The sequence below is a fragment of the Euprymna scolopes genome, chromosome 46 (assembly GCF_053919585.1).
Source record: "Euprymna scolopes isolate OS-2025 chromosome 46, ASM5391958v1, whole genome shotgun sequence".
Taxonomy (NCBI): Eukaryota; Metazoa; Mollusca; class Cephalopoda; order Sepiida; family Sepiolidae; genus Euprymna; species Euprymna scolopes.
The window spans coordinates 199,943,941-199,967,800 of NC_136527.1; positions in this window are offsets into that span (position 1 = coordinate 199,943,941).

A 23,860-nucleotide genomic window follows, 5' to 3' on the forward strand; every position below is an offset into this window, starting at 1 on the left:
TTACTTACTTCGATTATAAAAAATCGATATAAATTCCCAAAAATCACTTACCTATAAAAATACTATTCAATGTGTAGTTCCATTATTCATTGTAAGAATTTATCCATATTTACATTCTAAATTCCATTTATTTTTCAAATAAAAGAATTTTTACACGACTATTTGAAAAAGGCACCATTACGTAAGTATGTTTACATTCTAATAAAAACACTGAGAGTACTAGTTTGTTCTTGTTTAGAACTACAGATGGACAGAAGGAAGTAAAAGCCACACGTTTGCATTAGATGTCTAGCCTTGTTCATGAAGAAATATATGTTCCCATAGATGAAAACTAGTCAAATTTTACTTATAAGTTTTTGCCTTTAAAAAAAAAAAACGGTCGAGGATTTTTTTTCTTTTTATAAAGAAATACATAAATTTTTGATTTAATATATTTTAATTCTCCTTTATCGAGTGCATATTTTTTTAAATATCTAAAAAAAGAAAACATTGAATGAAATAGAATAAAATTGTCGTCAGCGTCCAACACTTACTGGACAATATAAGCAGAACATAGGTTTCCAATTAAAAAAAATCAACGTGGTTTAAAAAAAGGTTTTACACTTTGAACTTTACAGGTAAATTTCCAAAAAAACATTTCATTTTTTTTTTGTTTTAATTTACAATACATTATTTATTGATCTTTTATCTTCAATTTTTCATATATAAAACTTTGGTGAGTAAATCAATTATTAAAATTTTAATAGACATTTCAAAATGGGGAGGGGGTGAATTTAAAAACAAAACCTTTGTCTAAATTACTTAAGAAAACCTAAATAGTTACACAATTCTGTCCATGAATAATGGTGTGGAAATTGCTGATCATTTTATTTTAAATTTATTTTAAGAATTTTCCTCCACTCTGAACTCTAAACTATTTCCATAAAAGCAAAACATTTTTTCTAGTAGCATAAGTGTTACATAAAGAAAATATGATCACATTGATCCGCTTGCACTGCGATTGTTTATCTCGGGCTTCTAAAGATTAAAGTGTTGAAAATTTCTAGTGTATTTATTTTTTCTTTTGCATATTTTCTTTTTTTACTGTATACTTTGTAATTTTTTTGTTTATATTTTGTTTTCTATTTAGATATTTTACTCGTGTGTTTACTTTTTTATTGTTTACATTTCCTCTTTATTTGTGATTTAACCAGCTTAGTAAGAAAAAAGAAATTAGTAAAAAGTCTTTGCAATTCCTTACCTGTTGCCTGTTTCCTTGACTATAGTTATTCAAATTGTTTAGCTCATTACTCTGTTCCAGTCATTTTAACTCAGTAGAACATTAGAAATTTCCCCTTAAAAAATTAAAGAAGGTTACATTTAAATCTTTCTCAGTCATTTGCGTGACTGAATCAAATGAATTTCATTTGTTTTTACAATGTTCATTTCAGTGACTGAATTAGGATTCACTTGTGATATTTGCGAATTAATATATTAATAGAAAATTATCTGCCAATTCATTAGAATGACTTATGGACGTTATGATTAATGATTTCTTTTTTCTTACCAATCATCTGTTTTAGTCAACAGTTGTTACAATAATGCTTGTATTTTTACTTAAGAAAATATAAGAAAATTGTAGAAGGATGGAGTTATGTTTGACAAACATTTATTCTAATTGTTTTAAGTTTAAGTTTGCAATAAACTCGTCAAGTAACGCATCTCTCAAAATGTTGCCGTCTATCTTAACAAAATACAACAGTATGGGGTTTGAGTTATGTTTTAAATTTATAAATTCCTTAAAATGGTGTAACAAATGTTACTCCCCACATATTTCAGCACTTTCGTCAGACTTGGTTTGTAAAATAAATACAATTCCCGATGGCATCACCTGAATTTAATCATCAGTAAAGTTCGCAGTAAAACTAGCAAAGACGATACTTCATGACAGCGTGGGTTCTCTTCTTTTGATATGTGCCTCACTGTTTTGTCCGTGCGTTTAGTCTATGGAATGTGTTATCTTGCAATGCTTTTGAATAAAGACAGTGTTGCTGAAGTTATCTTGCAATGTTATTGAATAAAGGCAGTGTTGCTGAATTTCTCTTATTTCGATATGTGCCTTGCTTCTTTGTCTGTGCCTCTAGTATATGGAATGTGTTATCACTGGACTACATTCCCGCAGACCAGCACATACTCTGTTGCAATACTTTGGTCGTATAATGGAGTATGATCCCACACAGTCGGACGATTCTATTTATAAACGATGCTGCTAGGAAATGACGAATCGAATTAATCCAGGTTCTGCTACCAACCAATCAGAAACCAAAATTGCTCCATAAATATTAAATCTTTTCTGTAGCAATTTCGCATGTTTTTTCCATCTCGACACGGTAAGAATATTTTGCTCTCTGGAACTGTCTACTGCAAACCAGTCACCTATCAGCACTTGTGTGTAACAACGAACCATCGGAAACTGTTCTGTCTACTGCAAACCAGTCACCTCTCAAGACCTGTTTAGAGCAACGAACTATCGGAAACTGTTCTGAAACTAAAGATGGGTTACACTTCTAGATACTCGTTTACAAATCCAATGTGCTAATTTTTCTTATGTATTGATAAAATAATTGTAAGTCTATCCTATTATATTTATAACAAACAAAAACTAATATTTGATCCACGATATTAAAATATTGACTTTGTTTTATTTTTTATTTACAGATGTTCCTGATTAAACACGTTAATTGAATTATAATGAATTAGCGTTTACTTTAAAATTATAAAAACAACTGTTGACTTCTATTTGGAAGAAAACAAAGACATCTATGCGACTATATACTTTTTAGGATATTCCACAAACTCTCTTAAATAATGAAAAAATCAAACATGTCGAAGAGAATGTTATGTGAAATAGCTGATTAATGTGCAAATAAATGCAAAGGTACAAATAGATAGAATAAAAAATTGCAGAAAAATATTTTATGCAGCACGACAAAACACAGAAAAATTGAATGAATGCGTTTAAATTTAAATTCGAAAAATAATTGCAAGCTTATTATTAGTACATTGATAATCTTGTTCTAGAAAAATCTGAATGAAACATGCAGACACACACTGGTGAAAAGCCACATTCTTGTGAGGTGTGTGGATATACTTGTTCTAAGAAATATCATTTAATGACACATATGAAAACCCACACTGGCGACAAGCCATATTCTTGTGAAATTTGTGGATATTCTTGTTCTGTAAAATCAAATGTTGTGACACATATGAGAACCCACACTGGGGAAAAACCATATTCTTGTGAAGTGTGTGGATATTCCTATTCTCAAAAATCAACATTATTGATACATATGAGAATTCACACTGGGGAAAAGCCACATTCTTGTGAGGTGTGCGGATCTTCCTATTCTCAAAAATCAACGTTAGTAAGACATATGAGAACTCATACGGGAGAAAAGACTCATTCTTGTGAAATGTGTGGATATTCGTTTTCTCAAAAAGCACATTTAGTGACACATCTGAAAATTCACACTGGAGAAAAGCCACATTTTTGTGAAGTTTGTGGATATTCTTGTTCTGATAAATCCAATTTAGTGACACATATAAGAATTCACACTGGGGAAAAACCATATTCATGTGAAATATGTGGATATTCAAGTTCCCAAAAATCAAAGTTAACAAGACATATGAAAAAACACACTGGGAAAAATCCATAGTTATGAGAAATGTATGGCTATTCTTGTTCTAAAAAAAAAATAGTGAAACATATGATCATTTACACTGGGACGAAATGGACAAGTTTAGCAAACAAGTCTGAGTTAAAAGTATGTAGATTGATTCTTCCATGACTTTATAAATAAAATACAATAAAAAAAGTAATTGGAAACTATGTCCCCTATTTTTCCGTAGTATTGAGTATTTCTGTAAATATTAGCCTTGCTAACAAGTGGATCGTACCACGATAATTAGGTCAGAATTATAATGGTTTCTGAACATCACAGCAGTATCATAAATGCTTTCAGTCAATGACAGCAGATTATCATATAGAAGCAGACATTATACGAGGTAAAACAATGAAGCGTGTAAATATCCCCACTAAACGGTTTAAGGTTCACTGTTACTATGTTATAAGGCAAGAACTTAGTGTTTCCAATTATGCTGTATTAAAGAAAGCTAAAAGGGAAAATAATAAAATGCCAATGTTTTTCATGACATGAAAAGAAAGTCACACAGAAGAAGAGAGTGTGCTCCACCTGACATTCAGCGGACGTAAGGTTCTCTTGAAGAGTATTATATTATTATACGATTTGTGTGTAAATATGTTTATTGGACCATCTGCAAACAGTTGTATATTGAATGCAGTGCTCCACCTGATATTCAGCTGACGTAAGGTTCTCTTGAAAAGTATTATATTATTATACGATTTATGTGTAAATATGTTTATTGGACCATCTACAAACAGTTGTATATTGAATGCAGTGCTCCACCTGACATTCAGCTGACGTAAGGTTCTCTTGAAGAGTATTATATTATTATACGATTTATGTGTAAATATGTTTATTGGACCATCTGAAAACAGTTGGATATTGAATGCAGTGCTCCACCTGACATTCAGCTGACGTAAGGTTCTCTTGAAGAGTATTATATTATTATACGATTTATGTGTAAATATGTTTATTGGGCCATCTGCAAACAGTTGGATATTGAATGTAGTGCTCCACCTGACATTCAGCTGACATAAGGTTCTCTTGAAGAGTATTATATTATTATACGATTTATGTGTAAATATGTTTATTGGATCATCTGTAAACAGTTGTATATTGAATGCAGTGCGCCACTTGACATTCAGCTGATGTGAGGTTCTCTTGAAGAGTAGCTTAATAACTACTCCTCAAGAGAACCTTGCGTCACATTTCCAATTTTCAATTTTCTTCCTGTTTCTCGTTTTAACTTCTTTTTTTTATGTTTGTTTATTTGGGCTTCTAGCCTTATTTTCCATCCGGGTTTTGTCAATGAATCTTTCTCCGGCTGTTTTTCTGATTTTAACTTCATACTTACTATCTTGGCTCTTGCATCAATAAAATTGTTTAGTCTGTGATTGTATCTGTTGTGATTTGTTGGATGAAAAAGGTCTGTACAGCTGACGATGCTATCACTGCCACCATGGAGTTGCTCATGAGCAAGTTCGTTGTCACAACCATATAATACATTCTCATGCAAAAGATCACTTTTTAAACAGGATTAAAAGAGACAGATGCTTCCTCACCCCTGGTACCTGCTCTCTGCACGTCTATGCTTAGGTGTATATTGGGACAAAATGCATCTTTATTTTAGTGAAGGTTGGTAGCACAAACCCCCTAAGTCAGCGGTCCAAACAATAATGATAACAATAATAATAACGATCCTATAATACATTCTTCTGCAAAAGATCACTTTTAAAACAGGATTAAAAGAGACAAATGCTTCCGCACCTCTAGAACCCAATCTCTGCACATCAGTGGTCCAATGGTCTTTGTCAATAATAATAATAATAATAACAACAACATTTCCCTTAATTCCGGCTTCAAACCAGGAACTTAAATGATCAAGGGTTTTCCTAAGGATGTTGATGGTACCTATAATTGCAGAGGTCTGAAGGCCGCCTAAAACATCGGGGATGTGTAGTTTTTTTCAATTGTACTTCAAGACGACTTGATACTACTAGTATACCAACTACGACCGGGATTATTTGTGCTTTAACCCCGTGTATACGCCTTATCTCCAAGGCCAATGGAGCATAACTGCTCCAATTCTCATTCTTCTCTCTCACATACCTGTCCTAGGGTACTGAGAAGTCTACAATCTGCCAGTTTTTTTAGACCTTGTCTATGACGACCAAATCCGGACGATTATGTTCCAACTGTTTGGTCGTTATGACACTTTTGTCCCACCATACCTCTACCGTTCCAGCCTTACTTGTTCTCACTTCATCAGGCTCCTCCTCAAACCATTTTCCAACACACTTCACCCCAACCCTCTTATACGCCTCCCAATATATCGGGAGTCCCATGCGATCGTGTCTTTTGCAGTACTTTCTCTGGGCCAATCCACTACACCCTACTGCAAGGTGCGCAATTGACTCTGAGGTCTTACCACAAATCCGGTATTCTGCAGAAACTTCCTCTCCTAGAATCACTTTTTTGAACAATGGTGTTCCTAATGCCTGTTCTTGTGCTGCACAAACAAAAGTTTCAGTAATTTTAGCCAGATACCCAGCTCTAAGCAATTGCCATGATCTTTCATCAGCCACTTCTGCTAGATCGTGGAAGAACCTTCCATGCATTTTATTCCTAGCATGCTCCTCTGCCCTTTCTCTATCCATACGTTTCACATACTCAGCCTTGGTTTCACATACTTCCACTTCATTGGCCACAAGCTTAAGCATCCACTCCTCACTTCTAACCACTTGCTCTTTCAAAGACATCTCAGTTCTAATACAAATAAATAGTAGATGGTTGAGGCGTCTGTCACCAGATCCAAAGTTATAGCCTAGTTTTTCTCTCTTCCAAAAGGATACTCAGTGGCATCATCATCATTACAAAAAGAAGTGGCGATAACGAATCTCCTTGAAATATTCCACGTTTAATGCCAACCTGCCCCATCTCTCTGTTTGCTGTCAGCACCGTTTTCCATTGAGCCATATTTGTCTCCAAAAGCCCTGCCACATTCTCAGAAACCTTCATCGTCAATAATGTTTAGCGTATCCATAAATGAGGAACCATGCCATAAGCCTTTCTGTAATCGATCCATGTTACGCTCAGATTCTTTTCCGCATCCTGCATTAATACTTTATTAATTAGTAGTTGCTCTTTAGTACCTCTTGAACCTTTCTGGCACCCCTTTAGTTCGTCAGGAAAAACACCATTACTCTCAAGATGTTCATAAATTTTCTCCGCAAATAGTCCAGTCAAAAGTTTCCACATCAATGGCAGACATGTAATTGGTCTATAATTATTGGCATCTGTTCCTGTTGCAGGATCTTTCATAATCAGTGTTGTTCTTCCCTTCACAAGCCAACCAGGGACATCTCCCGACCATACGATCCTTTGCAGGACAGAAGCTATAGGTGGATAAAGGTATGGAAACTGTTTAAACCCGAAGCCCATCACTCCATCTGGACCAGGTGCCTTCCAATCTGTCATTCTTCGTATGCCAGCCTTAATGTCATCGATGGTTATCTCAACGTTCTTCATCTGCTGAATTTCTGATAGCCTTTCTCTGACCTCTCTCAACCAGCTAGCCTTCTCATTATATCGCCCTTCGACACACCAAATCCCACTCTAGAACTTCCTTGCATCTTTTGCATTTGGAGTGTTGTTATTTCCCCCCTGTTTACTACCATTTAATTCTTTATACAGCTGTGACTGATTGTTCCGGAAAGGTTGTTCTGCCAAAACACAACACCTTTTCCAACAAAGTTCCTAATTTTCATACCACCAACATCTCTTCTCTTTCAGCATTGTTAGAACGTTCATCGTTCCCTTTTTCAGCAATCTATACCTCATTTCAAGCTCGTCCTTAGCTTTCTATCCTAGTTTAACTCATGTTCTTATTTCTTCGATTCTACCAATATCTTTCCGCCACCGTTTAATACTTTCTTCAAGCCGGCTCTGCCAGTGTGGCCTTCTATCCTTCATTTCTTTCTTTTTCTTCTGTAATAAACCAAGACGATTCGCAATAACGCATGACGCTGCATACAGAAGCCTATTAAGTTCCGTAATCGATATGTTTATTCTTATGATGTTGTGAATTACTCCTTGAACGATTTTTACCTCGTTTTTCACCTTCCGCCTATCACTACTCTCCATACTTTGAAACTCTATGATATCGTCTCTAAGGAGAACCTCTCTTAAGTTCTGAAGTATTTCTTTTTCTACAGAAGTCAAAGTTCGAACTTCATCACTATTTCTCCATACATCTGCTCCTTTCACTGGTTCTATTGTCTAAGAGTCAATGATCTCATCTGCCTTAGAACCTTCAAACTTTCTCATTACTTCCTCTAACCATAGGATTCCATTCCTCCTCAGTTGTCCGCCTCCCATCATCGTTTACATTTCCCTTCTGCACTTCCACTCTCTCAGTTCTTTCATCAGAGCTAGTTTCATCAATTTTACTTTCGTTATTCATTTCATTCCTAACCACCCATTCAATCTCTTCTCCTGTGATCACTGAAAGTAGGTTGTTATTGTTAATTTTAATTTGTTTTAAGTGGGATACCAAATTTGCAACACTTCTAGTTCCTCTCGATTCCCATTCTTCCTTCACATTTCGGATATATCCACCAGATTTGGTACTTCACTTCTTACAAAGCATACCCACAGTACTCTTCTTTCCCCATCCGTCCATGGCTTTTTGACATTTCCTTTTCCAACACCCTTCGTGTTCTAGCCTCATTCACATCGTTATTTTCTATATTTTTACTTTACATTCTCCCATAAATAATATGAGGGTTCCCCACCAAGGCCAAAGATCCCCTCCCGACCTTTCTCCTCCATCACCACCACTATCAGCATTACCACCACCAACTACAGTAGGAATATAATATACACTGTTAATGGCAACACTAATATCGGTAGCAATAATAATAACAGCAACAACAACAATAGCAATGACAGCAAAAATTAACAACTACCATTACAGCTACAGTAGAAATAAAAACATACCACTACTACTACCACCACTACTACCACTAGCAGTAATATTAGTAGTAATAGCAATAATCAAAAAAGTAATTTTTTATAATAATAATATTTATAATAATAATGATAATAATGAAAAAATGATAATAAAAAATAATAATAGTAATAAGAAGAAGAACAATGACAATAATAAAAATAATTTCAGTTAGAAACTGTTACTTTGTTCGCCTGCTTTTTTTTGTTTTTTTTACTCCTCTGATGGTATTGCTGATGACAATAAAAGATGTACACAAAAACTGAAACATAACACATCAAAACATGTGAAAGCCAATTCCTCGTTTAACTGTGAATTTAAGTTTTAAATTATAATTTAAGTTAGAAACGCTTAGTTTTATTTGTTTTTGTCTTCATCTGCTATTTTTTAAACTCTGCCCCTTATGTTGCTGATGTCCGGAAAAATGTACACAAAACCAGAAACATAAACATCCGAACATGTGTAAGACAATTCCTCGTTTAACCGTGAATTTAAAGTTCAAATTATAATTTCAGTTAGAAACGTTTACTTATTTCGTCTGCGATTTTTTAAACTTCGCCGCTGATGTTACTTTTGATTGGAAAAATGTACACAAAAACAGAAACATAAAACATCCGAACACATGTAAGACAATTCCTCGTTTAACCGTGAATTTAAGGTTCAAATTATAATTTTAGTTAGAAACGCCTACTTGTTTTGTCTACAATAATAATAATAATAATATTAATAATAATAATAATAATAATAATAATAGTAATAATAATAACCACCCAGCAAGTACTATGATCGTTCTTTCTTTACAAAATACATTTGTGTTTCGAATTATCTTTTTGCATGTGAGCCTGTGATTTGACTTGCCTCTTCAGTTATTCCTTTACTCATATTTATTGAAAGAACAAAAATGAGAATATTATGTATTACATATGTTTTTTATGATGTTTGATTTTAGTTCAATAAGCCCGAAGTAAGCGTCAAATGTTTGTAATTCAAGTAGATTTGTTTTGCTTCTTAGTATGAAACAACCAAAACTCTATTTACAATAACACATCTTGTAACGTTTTTTCTTCTAATGGTTATTTAATAATTTGACCATTGAGATGACATTTTTCTGTTATGTTTTTTTTTATGCATATACATTTCATTATTTACGATATGCCAAAGATGTAACATAAGGGTCATTAAACGCGGGAAAGATAGGAAGTCACTCTGACATGAGCCAAACATAAAACAACAAAGATCCTTAGCATTTCGAAGTAATAACACCACAGCGATTGGCAATGGATGAAATAATGCCTGAGCTGTTTTAATACTGCAAAATGTCCCGGCTTGCCGGTGCTAATATGCAAGAAAAGATAGCATAACATAAATCGATAATAAACAACCGCCTGTTCGTTGTGTAACTAACTTGCAAATATTTTACTTTTCTTTTTGTATATCATTTAATATGCTTTTTAATTAGAAGTTATGTCCCTTTAATTGCAACGTTACATTCCTCTCATTCTTGGTGGATGCATTGCTCTCTTTTGTATATATGTTTCTTTATTAGTAAGTATTTCAGTCTGGTTGAGGTAATCTTTTCTTGATAAGTTTTGTATCTGAAGTTGGTCAGTCATTGGGGTTATGTGTGTTTAAGGTTTTTTTTTTGTTTATACCCACCCACAGAGTGAAAGTCAGAGTGAGGCAATTCTTCCTTGTGAGTTGTGATCGAGCTTACTTGCCTGAATATAGTGGTGTTTCTAGTGACTACGTGGCTTATGTTAGGATATAGCAATTAGCATATATATTTTTCTATTTTTGAAGCCCTCTTCATACCCCACGTAAACAATAAGTTCTGAAAATAAATGTAAACACAGAATTTCTGTAAAATGTTAAACAGTATTCTACTCGGTAAATGTGGGCGGATTACTTACGGGAAAACGGTTAATCGAACTGCAGAATATATATGTTACTTTATTAGTAAGTATTTGAGTCTGGTTGAGGTAATCTTTTCTGTGATAAGTTTTGTATCTGAAGTTGGTCAGTCATTGGTATTATGTGTGTTCCACGTTTTTTGTTTTGTTTTGTTTATACCCACCCACAGAGTCAGAGTGAGACAATTCTTCCTTGGGAGTTGTGGTCGAGCTTACTTGCCTGAATATAATGGTGTTTCTAGTGACTATGTTGCTTATGTTAAGATATAGCAATTAGCCTATATATATATATATTTTTTTATTTTTGAAGCTCTCCTCATACCACATGTTTACAATAAGTTCTTAAAATATTTTTAAAAAATGGTACGATGCACCCGCCATAACCGCCCCGCTCTAAATGTAAACAAAGAATTTCTGTAAAATGTTAAACAGTATTCTACTCGGTAAATGTCGGCAGATTACTTACGGAAAACGGTTAATTAAACTGCAGAAGCATCTGTTTAACTGCACAAGTTCTATAATTGAACCCCCCTCTCCCAAAAAAGAACGAAAAACATAAAAATATGTTTTGAAAACTCATGAAAACTTATTTTTAGATCAATTAAAAAGCATAAAAAACTACATAACAACATAAAAGAATGAAGTATTTTTTAAATTCTTGTTATTTAAAATGTCTGCTAAAGATTCCTCCTCGATGTGATAAGTCACCTTACAATGCTCATGCGCATGTAAACACATCATATAGAAAAAAACTAATGTAGCAATCATTAACGAAGGCAGTAAAATGGCGCAAAATAGCCCCAGGGTCTATGGGTTAATACCATGCACACAGTAAATTAGTGAGGGTTTTATTATCCGATTCGTTGTCAGCGACCTCAAATACCTCTAAAAACAAATTAAAGTGATCGATGGTCTGTTGTAACGTAATGTAATATTTACCAAAGAAATACTGCAATATATGAGTGAGATGAGTTGTCTGTGAAAAGTATGCAGATGTAAACGGCATTGATGATGGAAAATGAATATGAAAATGGTAAACGTCGTTTGGGATGGTTCCCTGGCAATGAACCAAGTCAATGTTTAAATTCGATTTTTCCAATTTATGGGCCAACATCTTGACTCGCCTTGAAGCATAATTGATTGCATAATCTTTAATCAACCAATAATTTTTCACAAGGATCCCTAGAAGAGAAATGTTGTAAAATGCTCATAGGTGTGAATATGCGACACGCGCAAGCTCCCCCCTTTTATATATGATTTAAAGGGCAGGTAACTCTATTGGGAGTTATGCCCTTTTGATCGGAATATTACAGGATGATGTAGTGATGCACTCATGAGACTCAGCTGCAATCTAAAAAAAATCAACAAGTAAAGCTTTTAAATTGCCGTGATAATAAATAATGAAACATGGTTGCTATGAGTACATAAATAAATCTAAAAAAATACTACATTTGCATTTTAGAGTATTGTCTCAATATTAATAAATGTTTTTTTTTGTTTTTTTTTTAAACGTGTGCAAACCTCAACAGCCAAACTAATTTCAATTTAGTATATGATTTTTTTTTGAGTTATGTCCCTTGGATGGCAACATTACAGACTGATATAACTAAGTACGGGCAAAATGAATGCCGATGCTCAAAATGTATACACATTTTGACTTCTTCCTTTACTTAAAAATTCACCAGAAATCAGAACATCAACTAATTTAAATGAAATTTTCAGTATTTATCAAATGATGATCGCGGAATATAATGAACTAATTAGTTTTATTGAAGTATTAGTGAAAATGTATTATTTTGTTTAAACAAAAAATACCTTTACTAAAGTTATGGTTTTCAGTAGTAAATAAAAAACGCAAGAATTTATTTTTGCTTTTTTATGTAAATAAAGCATCGTAATTTGTAACAATAAAATAAAAATAAAATAATGTTTACAGGAAATTACGACAAAGCCCCTGAAGTCCGTATTAATGAATTCGATATAACTCGAAGAAAAATGAATTTCTCGAACTACCAATATTATCATCGAATTAAGCATTGTTTATTTAATATTTTCACAAAAAAATTATAATTGCAAAAATCATATCTACTTTTTTTACGCTTACATTTTTAATGTAATCTTTACATGTAAGAATCTAATATTTCCATTGCACGCAAGAACGTATAATTATCACCGTAAAATAATGTTCATATAATCTTGGAAAATAACGTGAAAAAAATTAAATCGAAAAACAGGAACATAAAAAAAATACTTTAATTAAAAATGGCAGAAATTATACGAACGTTCCATGTCGGTAAGTATGGATGCGCAGAGTTGAAAAGAAACCAGTCTGTTTTGCCAACCCTCCTTTCCTTTTCAGCTACATGCCTGTTTGTGTTTATCAACTTTAACTTTCACGTAAACATTATGATAAATTTTGATGTAAGCCTATATTCTTTTAGTGTGTAATTTTTTCAATGATCATAAATTGTTTTCTTAACCAATTCTGATTCTGTATTAATATTAATAAATAATGGTGCGTACATTTTTTTTTTTCAAAGAATAAATTGTCGGTTGTATAACTAATGAATTTAATTAACATTTCTGAATTTTTTTAATGAAGGAAGGAGGGTCTACGAACCCAAAAGAAAAAGAAAAAAAAGTCGCTTGGTATGCCAGAATAATGTTAAATAAAGACATAAATTATGTCTAATTTGTCCTTCCATATTTCAATTTTGCCGTCAGGGTTTTTTTTGGATACGATAAACAAGTCTCGTTCCAACCAGTGATACATTTTTGGATAATTATTGTTTTTTAACAAAAGTTAAGTACAGTTATTGCATTAATTCATTATCTTAAGACTTTAACTTAATACTTGATTTGGAAATAATTCAAGAAAACTTATATTTTCCTTGTCAGAAAAATGTAAACGCGATTTTTGGCATAATTAATTTTTGTTATGATGAATTTTTACGTGAAATCTAGAGTTTTTCAGATTTGAGATAAAATTATTCCATGTATTTTTTATTTCACACAGAAATCAACTTTAAACTATAATCTTTCAAATACAAATAAAAAATGCTCAAAATATTAAAAAATTATTATGATTAACCGGTGTTAAAAACCATGCCCCCCCCCCTACGGAAGTAACCATTAAATTGCGCGTACCGTAACTCTAGCAAATTTCAACAAACAAAGCATTCCTTTTTATAAACATGATGAGTACATAAACCAGAAACATGTACTACACTTGCATTTTAGAATACTGTCTCCAAATTCATGGGCATTTCATGAAAACGTGTTCAAACCTTGACATTATAATAAACTAATTTGGAAACAATCAAAACACTAAAACACCTTTTTTTTTACTTTAAACATGGGAAAAGGTAAACTTAGAAAAAACAATAAATTTAAGCAAATGGTTTTTATTAGTTTGTTATTCTCCGAAGAATGCATCCATTTAACGTTTAATATTTAAGCAGATAAAGAACGTGACTCTTACCTGAAAAAAAAAAGAAACAAAAGAAAAAAGACCAGCAAGTCCAAACTGGAATTATCTAGTGTCGGCCCCCCTCAGCTATTAGAAATTATTTACTTCCATTTCGAAGCGGGAATTAATGTCTTCTATTAGTTTAGGATGCTGCGATGAATTTTGCCAATTAACGTTTAATATGGAAAAATGGATTACATGAACATAAAAGCAGGGAACAGATATTACGGTTTCATCGCTGTTTGTTCACTGGGTTCTGATTGTATGTCTAACAGGTAGGATAATTAGCAAATTAAGACTGAAATATTAAGGAAAGGCAATCATAAGTTAAATCAAATCTGTTTTAATAAAAATAAGTTATAAATTTCATAATGTAATCATATGTTTGCAGTTTATTTTCTTAGTTCAAATCTATTTTTGTGATTTGACTGATTTCACCGTTTTATGAAATTCCTTCCAGTTTTTTTGTGTTGTTTATGTGAAATATTCAATTTGTTAATTACTAAAAAATAAAAAAAAATTATAAAAAAACATAAATTCATAAAAGAAATCCTAACAAGTCTGAAGCATTGTCAAATATAATCTAAACTTGACAGGAAAACAATTCGGCAAACATTAATTATAAACGGACATGTTTACACGAGGAACGAAATAATCATTACACCGTGTCATGATGACCTAAAATCATTGTTCTTTTGCAGTAGATTTTCTCTTTAAATAATTTCACGGTTAAATCGTGCTTTTCTTGGTTTAATGTGGATTCTTTTATATTTTCATATATTTTATTTCTTAATGAATTGCACAAACGAAACAAAGTTATATAAATTCACTAAAGAAAACAATTTTTCTGTTTGGAACACAAAAGAAAAGCGAATTCATTCCGGTATTTTATTTGTTTGTTTATTTTCGTATTGAAATCCCGGAAAGAAAGGTAAGTTTGTATCTTTTTCTTTTTTTCTCTCATTTTTTTCTTTTTTGTTTTGTTTTACACTGAAAAATTATTTTCAATTACTTTTACAATAATTTTAAACTTTTAAATAAAAATTATTTTCTACAATCAAATAAAAAACAATAATTCTGCCATGCTTTATAACAAACTTGAATACAAAAAAAAAAAAAGTATGAAACTCAGATTAAAAAAATCTCCTGAAAAGATATTATTCAATCTGGCATTTAAATTTAAAAACAAATTATGTTTGTAATTGTTACAGTAATCAATTATATCGCTTGAGAATTCTATTTGATTTTTTTTTAAGTTTTTTTAAAATATTTAAGATGTTACAATTTCTTTTATAAAGTTTACATAAAATGAACACATATATATTGGCCATCACTAGTTAGCAGTTACTTGATGAAAAAAAAGAATTTGGTAAATCTTAACAATTTTAACTCCAAATAATTTATCCCATAAAGGTGTATCAGAATTTTGGGAGGAATTTTGACACTCTAACACGAAATTGCGATTAAAATATTTTTAAAAAATCGTAATTTCTCTTTTAAAAGTTGGTTGTTTATTTTCTTCATGGATTATACTTCCAAAACAAACTATTAAAGTTGCATAAAAAGTAATAGAAATATTATTATTTTTATTTTAACAAAAAAAAAACAGTAATGAAATCAATTGATTTTTACGAGTTCAATATTTTTCAATTTTTAAACTTTAAAAATCTCTCAACATTTTTCTATTGATTCAATTGTTACGATATCTTCAGGGTCAATGTGAAATTTTATGCTCTTTCCAATAAACCGAACATAATACTTTAGACAAACGTTTTTTTGTTAATTCACGCCCCCTATTTTGAAATTTCTATTAAAAAGTAAATAATTAATTTACTCACCAAAGTTTTATATATCACAAATTGAAGATAAAAGATCAATAAATAATATATTCAAATTTAAAACAAGAAAAGAAGTGTTTTTAGAAATTTATCTGTAAAGTCCAAAGTTAAAAACTGTTTTTTTTAACCCACGTTGTTTTTTTTTATGAAACCTTGGTTCTTGCTCCTTTAATTGAAAGAAAAAATAGGGTTTGAATTACATTTTTCGCATAGTTATAAGCTTGGAAAGACAGGGGGTCGAATTATTCAATATATTTCACGCATGCGTAAGGTCAGTTTCTGACGCACCTACCCCCTAACTATATATATATATATATATATATATATATATATATATATATATATATATATATATATATATATATATATATATATATATATTACGTTAAAATATCTGCTAAAGAAATGTTATCGATGGTCACTTTCTTATATTAATTTAACATAAAATGAGCAGCCATTGCATGACCAGTTAGCAGTCTGTGATACCTATAATAGTTCAAAGTTTCTAGTTTTTGTGGCAGGGGAGTGGAGGGCTTAAATCAGTTTTTACTCTCTGACATTGTTTTGGATAGGGTCAAATCCAATGTATTGTTAACTATACTGTACTTTTACTTAACAATTTAATAAACAAAGGATATCGTAAAAAATCGTTGGACACAACTAAACTTTACAAAATGTAACCCTGCCACTTATTGATTAGTTTATTAACAATATTTTGCTTAATTTTGGATTTTTGAGATATTATCGGGACTTCCTAGATGACCTTTTTATATCGGCCATTTTTTCTTTTACCATAAGACTGGATACTCATTTTCTCTATGTGAATAAGTTATAACAAAAAATTAGCCTCTTGTATTTTAAAAATTGTAAGGTGAAAGAGCAAATTACTTAACAAATACCTCATTTTCTAAATAATAAACTTATTATCAAATCTGGATGGTGTTTCTTTTGTTTCAATAAAATTTAAAAAATACAATGTGCAGGGTAGAACGATACAATTGTAATAGAGCTAACGTATATTCAATGTAGCCGCCTTCAGCTTCAATCGCTGCCTTTATATGGGTCCTGAACTGGGAGCATGCCTTTTTCACAGGCACTGGTAAGCGTTAAGCGAATACTTGATGGATGGTGACTATCAGGCTAATTTGGTGTTGTTGGAAGTCATGTTGGTGATGTTCTGGATGTATAACTAAATGAAGTAGTCCAGCAGGGTGGGGGAGAAAAAGACAAGGGAAGGGTAAAAGGGTGGGGGAGAAGGAGACAGGGGGAAGGGTAAAAGGGTGGGGGAGAAGGAGACAGGGGCAAATGTATAAAGTTGTGGTCACCTGATTGCACCAGGGGATCACCCCACTCTTCAGCACATTCAGGTACACTTTAGTGTTGACTTCGAAGACAACAGGTGGCAGATGTTGACTTCATTTGAACCCACGCCAAACACTATAACTGTGGGTCATCTGATGCATTAAGTTGTGCCCTCAAGCATTGCATCATCCGATTTCTCATTTTTAGGATGCTGACAAAGGTCTTGTTGTTATAACTTGGATCGGTAAAGAACATGATTTGAACAGCGATGCATCTCCGATCTCACTTGTTGAACATTGTGTAACTTTCACACATGATAGAACGATCCTATCACAACTCGCCAACTAGTAGATGGTCTGCAACAAAAAAAAGAAAACCTCAAATATAAATGGAATCATGTCGAATTTGTTAGGGCGATAATTTTCTCGTGCCACGCTTTTGAGTAAAAAAAAACCCTGATGTCCAATCTTAAATTGAAATTTAAAAAATATGACTTACCCCATTTTTTATATAAAACAAAAATATAATATAAATATAATTGAAAATACTTCTTTAAAATATCAAGTGTGAATTAGAATATTAAAACTTAAGGAATCAACATTTTTGTATATTTTGTTTATTAAATTGTAAGAATTGTACAGAATAGTTAAAACACATGTGGGTTCTTATCTCTCCTTTAAAAAACAAACAAAAAAGGCTAAAGCATATTAGTTCTCCCAGCAATTGCTGAGAAATTGGAAGCTGCGTCCAGTCACATGTATGTATATACGTAAATATCTACAGTTATATATATATATATATATATATATATATATATATATATATATATATATATATATATAACTGTAGATATATATATGTACACATGTACATATATACATATATATATATATATATATATATATATATATATATATATATATATATATATATATATATATGAACATCAGGTCAGAAAAACATTGGTACCGTCTTGTTGTCATAACTAGGATCTCTTTCATTAACATTGTGTAATTCTGGATTTGTACACAACAGGCCAACTAGTAGATGGTCTGCACCAAAAATAGAAAACCAATTTTCATCAATGGAAATACAATCATGTCGTATTTTCTTGAGTGAAAATTTTCTCATTTCAACCTGTACGAGTAAAAAATCCCGCTCTCCAATTTTAAATTGAAATTAAAAAAATATGACCCACTTCATTTTTTATATAAAACAAAATATATAATATAAATATGAAATACTTCTTTAAAATATCAAATATGAATTAGAATATTAAATTTTACAAAGTTAAGATTTTTGTATCTTTTGTTTATTAAATTGTAAGAATTGTACAGAAGTTAAAACATATAAAAAACAACTAAAAAAACATTAAAAAGTCCAAACCTATTAGTCGTCCCAGCAGTTGCTGAAAAATTGGAAGCTGCGTCCAATGACATATCTGGGTGATCGTTAACTGGCCGTGAAGTAGTTGCTCATTTTATGCTAAATTTATATAGGAAATTGATCTAAAATCTTGCATATTCAATATTTTCTAATTCTTTCTTTTGTTGAAATGCAATATACAATAAAAAAGTAGTTTTTTATGTGGTTTGTTAGTAAAAATTTATCAAAATAATTATTTATTTCGATTTTTTGTATAAACATAACATGTTCTGCGTGTGAGATGATGATGATGATGATGATGGGGGGCACAATATTTTTACTCACATTCACCCCTAACAATGAATGATTTTGTTTTTTTTTATGTGAGATGATGATGATGATGATGAGGACACAATTTTTTTCACTCACATTCACCCCTAACAAGGCACATTGCTATTTGAATGTTAGAGGCTAGTAATGAAAGGGAATTTCAGAGTGTAGTTCTTCGAGGGAAGAAACTAGCAGAATAGAAAGCTTTCTGGCATTTAGGTACCTCACCATGAAGGGGTGAGATTTTGTTGCTAAGCGCGTTTGTCGAGGATGTGTACGTCAGGTTGGCACAAGGCCAACGAGTTCAGCAGAACCCATTCCATTAAAATATTTGTAAACAAGGCTGAGAGATGTAACATTGCAGCAATGAGACGGGGTTGGAGCTTTGTTAACAAAGTGGGATATATTAGATTGAAAACTCTTTATTGGACCCTATCCAAGAGGGAGAGGCTAATGGTAGATTCACCAGCCCAGAAGTGGCAACAATATGCCATTTATGGGGGAATGGTGCCCTTGTAGAGGTACAGGATACTCTCAAGTGTTAGGAGTTTTCTAGCTCGATTAATGGAACCGACCTTCTTTGCAGCAGCCTTTGCAATGTCCTCTACGTATTTGTTCCAGTTCATATTACCTGCAAATCAAAGCCAAGGAGTTTAAAGGAAGAACTCTGATGTAGGTTTTTTTTGTCATGTATATAGATGGTTTGAGAGGCGTCTCGTAATTGTTGAAAGAGAGCAGCTTAGTCTTACTAGCATTGAAAATTGGAAGCTGTGAGCAGCCACGTGTGTTGTTAATCATAAACTGGCCATCACGTAGGTGCTTTTTTTATACTAAATTTATTAAACAAGTGATTCCCTTCTCTAAAATTTTACATATTTAATATTTTCTAATTCTTTCACTGATATTTTATTGAAATGTAATAGGCAAGAAAAAGATTTTGATTTTTTAAGGAGTAAAAGTAAGGTTTGTTAGTAAAAATGCATCAAAATAATTTTTTATTTCGATTTTTTGTATAATAGTAACATGTATTATGTGTGAGAGGGGCACAATATTTTTCCTCACGTTCATCCATTACCAGGCATTTTGCCACTTGAATGTTAGGGGCTAGTAGCAGAAGGGAATTCCAAGTCTTAATATTCAAGAAAAGAAAGTATTAGAATAGAAAGTGAAGTGGTGAGATGTTGTTGCTAAGCGGGTTTGTCAAAGTGTATTGACTTCATCAGGGCAAATTCCATTAAAGTACTTCTAACACAGGCGCAGAGACATAACATTGCCGCAATGGGGCAGGGTTGGAGTTTCATTAACAAGTGGGACCTATTAGATTGGAAACACTTTTTTGTACCCTATCCTAGAGGGGGACACTAATGCTTGATTCACCAGCCCAGATGTTGCAAATGGTGCACTTGTATAGGTACAGGACCCTCTTTAATGGTAGTAGTTTTCTAGCTCACTACACCGACTTTCTTTGCATCAGCCTTTGCAATGTCCTCTATATATTTGTTCCAGTTCATATTGCCCGCAAATGCAAAGTCAAGGACTTTGAATGAATAATTCTAAGGTAGGTTTTATTTGTCATGAATATCGGTGGTTTGAGAAGCATCTTGTGATTGTAAAGGAGAACAGCTTAGTCTTACCAGCATTAAATGTTACAACTCATTTGTGGCCACATTTCACCTCATTGTCTTATTATGCATTTTATAGAGCGTTGTATCATCAGCAAATATACACATCTTGGACACAATATTAACAAGGAGGTCGTTTATGAATATCAGGAATAATGGTCCAATGTTCGAAGGCTGACGCACTATCACATTTATGTTTGCTGCTTTGATGTATGTCTACAATGACAACCTGGATAATCTGAGATGAAAAAGGTCAAGTAAATACCAACTTCTATAAAAAATCCGCCTTCTATGACATTTTCGTGAATTATAAGTCAGCACTCCCTACACAAGCAAAAATAAGTTATGCTACAAACGAAACAAACCGCATTCACAACAGATGAATGAATGAAATTGACAAGATCACCTCGATTGGAAAATTTCAGCACATTAACACATTTAAAAGAAAACAAACTTTTATAAGGTTATGTTTCTAGGTTTGTTTGCACGATTAAAATAAACAATGATATTAACAATATTAAATTTAATTTATGTTTTATTTGCAGATGTTCCTGCTTGAATATTTTTAATGAATATTAAGGGACCATCCTTCACCTTAAACAATATTCTATACACAATTATTTCCTTACGTGGAAGGCAACAAAAACGGCAGCACACAACTTTATCAGACATATATGTGTGAAGAGTTATTTTATCTGGATTGTTTAGCAAATAGTGATAAGAACATCACACATATGAAAATTTGTGAAATGTTTGTTTAATGGTTTTATTAATCATAAGATATCGAATTTAACATTTCATAAAATCTGCTAATTTATAAAAGAGTATATTTTAACTTTTACACAACGAAATATCTCTTATCAAATAAAGTAAGTGATACAAATTGAAATTTATTTAGCATCTAACTTGCATCAACAACTCCAGATTAAAATTTTTTATAACTTGGTAGTGATAATCTTTCTCCTGGAGCAATTTTGTTTAAACATAAATAAACATATGAAGGAAAAGCCACATTCTTGTAAAGTGTGTGGATGTTTTTTTACTGAAAAATCAAAATTAGTGAGTCATATGAGAACTCACACTGGGAAAAAGCTGAATTCTTGTAAAGTGTGTGGATATTATTTTACTACAAAATCAAAATTAGTGAGTCATATGAGAACTCACACTGGGGAAAAGCCATATTCTTGTGAAGTGTGTGGATATTCGTTTACTGAAAAATCAAAATTAGTGAGACATATGAGAACTCACACTGGGGAAAAGCCACATTCGTGTAAAGTGTGTGGATATTCGTTTACTGAAAAATCCAAATTAGTGAGTCATATGAGAACTCACACTGGGGTAAAGCCATATTCTTGTAAAGTGTGTGGATATTCGTTTACTGAAAACTCAAATTTAGTGAGACATATGCGAACTCACACCGGAGAAAAGCCACATTCTTGTGAAGTGTGTGGATATTCTTTTACTGAAAAATCCAAATTAGTGAGTCATATGAGAACTCACACTGGGGAAAAGCCATATTCTTGTAATGTTTGTGGATATTCTTTTACTGAAAAATCAAATTTAGTGAGACATATGAGAACTCACACCGGAGAAAAGCCACATTCTTGTGAAGTGTGTGGATATTCTTGTTCTCAAAAAACAACATTAGTTACACATATGAGAACTCACACTGGAGAAAAGCCACATTCTTGTGAAGTGTGTGAATATTCTTGTTTTCGAAAAGCATCGTTAATAAATCATATGAGAACTCACACTGGGGAGAATTGAATGCATACTAGACACCAAACTCGGGTTTCAGTCTCTCTGTATAGGGGTTTACCAGGAACTCTGGTATGAAGATATTTTCAATTTCAGGTAAACCTTGATCATACGTTAAAATTTAAATGAAAATTAAAACTAAATCAAGAACATGGCAGGACGGCGTCCAGAATAAAAAAGATCTCACAATATTGCAAGGTACTGGGTTATATGAGAGAAAATAACGGTGCACCTTCTTCTAGTGATGCTTTCACAAGTAACAACACTAAGCTGGACACTCCACCAGACAAGTCAAATTCTAGTCCTGAAATCCAGCAAAAGAAAACAAATACTAGGAGAAGACACTATAAGAATGGTCTACAGGAGCCTCGTTAAAGAAGAAATAAAGGTGAGCTCCCTACCAACACAAGAAGTTGAAAACTTCTGGAAGCCACCCTAATAGGACACTAAAGTACATAAAGAAAACAATTGAATAAATACCACCAAAGAGGAGAACAAGGAGAAAAAAGATGCCAGCTCTAAAAATTACCAAGGAAGCTGTCTGCAGGAAGGTAGCTCAATGCAGTAATTTCAAAACACCAGGAGTAGACCACATACTACATTTCTCGCTGAAAAAAACTGAGCGCACTTCATCATCACTATGCCAAGGCATTCAATAGAATGCTCATGGCTTACTGTAGGCAGTACATCACTTATTCCCAAAAATGAGGACCCCTTCCCCCATGGCTACGAAATATCGACCAATCCACTGCCTCACAACAACCTACAAGCTCCTAACAGGGATAATCGCTGATACAACATAAAACTAGGCACAAAAGATCAACTCCTTGTACACAGAACAATATTAGAGGAGTGCAGATGAAGACAAAGAAATATGTCAATGGCCTGGATTGATTATAAAAAAAAAACTTTGACAGTATACTTCATTTCTGGATACTTCGCTGTTTGGAGCTGCACAATGTGCACACTGATATTAAATCATTGCTTCTAAAACAAATGCCCAGATTATGCACATCAACTACGCTTCAGCACATTGAAGGAAGGACACAGTCTCCCAAACATAAAGATTAAGCCAGGAATATTCCAGGGAGACAGCCTCTTGGCGCTCCTTTTCTGCCTCACAATGGATCCACTAAGTAAACTACTTAAACGATCCAATACTGGATACAATCTCAGCATGGGCAAAAAGAAGGAGCGAGATAAAAGAGTAAACCATCTACAGTTTATGGACGACTTGAAACTCTATGCGAAATCCGAGACACAACTTGTCTCTCAGACAGACATTGTAAAAAATTATACAGAGGACACCTGCATGGAGCCTAGATTCGACAAATGCGCTAAGTGCACCATAAAGAAAGGAAGAAAGACAGCATCAGAACATCTTAATCTTGACAATGGCTCTATTGAAGACCTTGAAGAAGATGCTGTCTATAAATGCATGGGAGTAGAGAATGAGACACTTGAACATGGAAAGGTGAAAGAAAAAGTGCAGGGAGAATACGTCAAGCGACTTAAAATTTCTTTCATCAGAACTATCACCAAAAGACAAAATTACTGCCATGAATCAATTGGCAA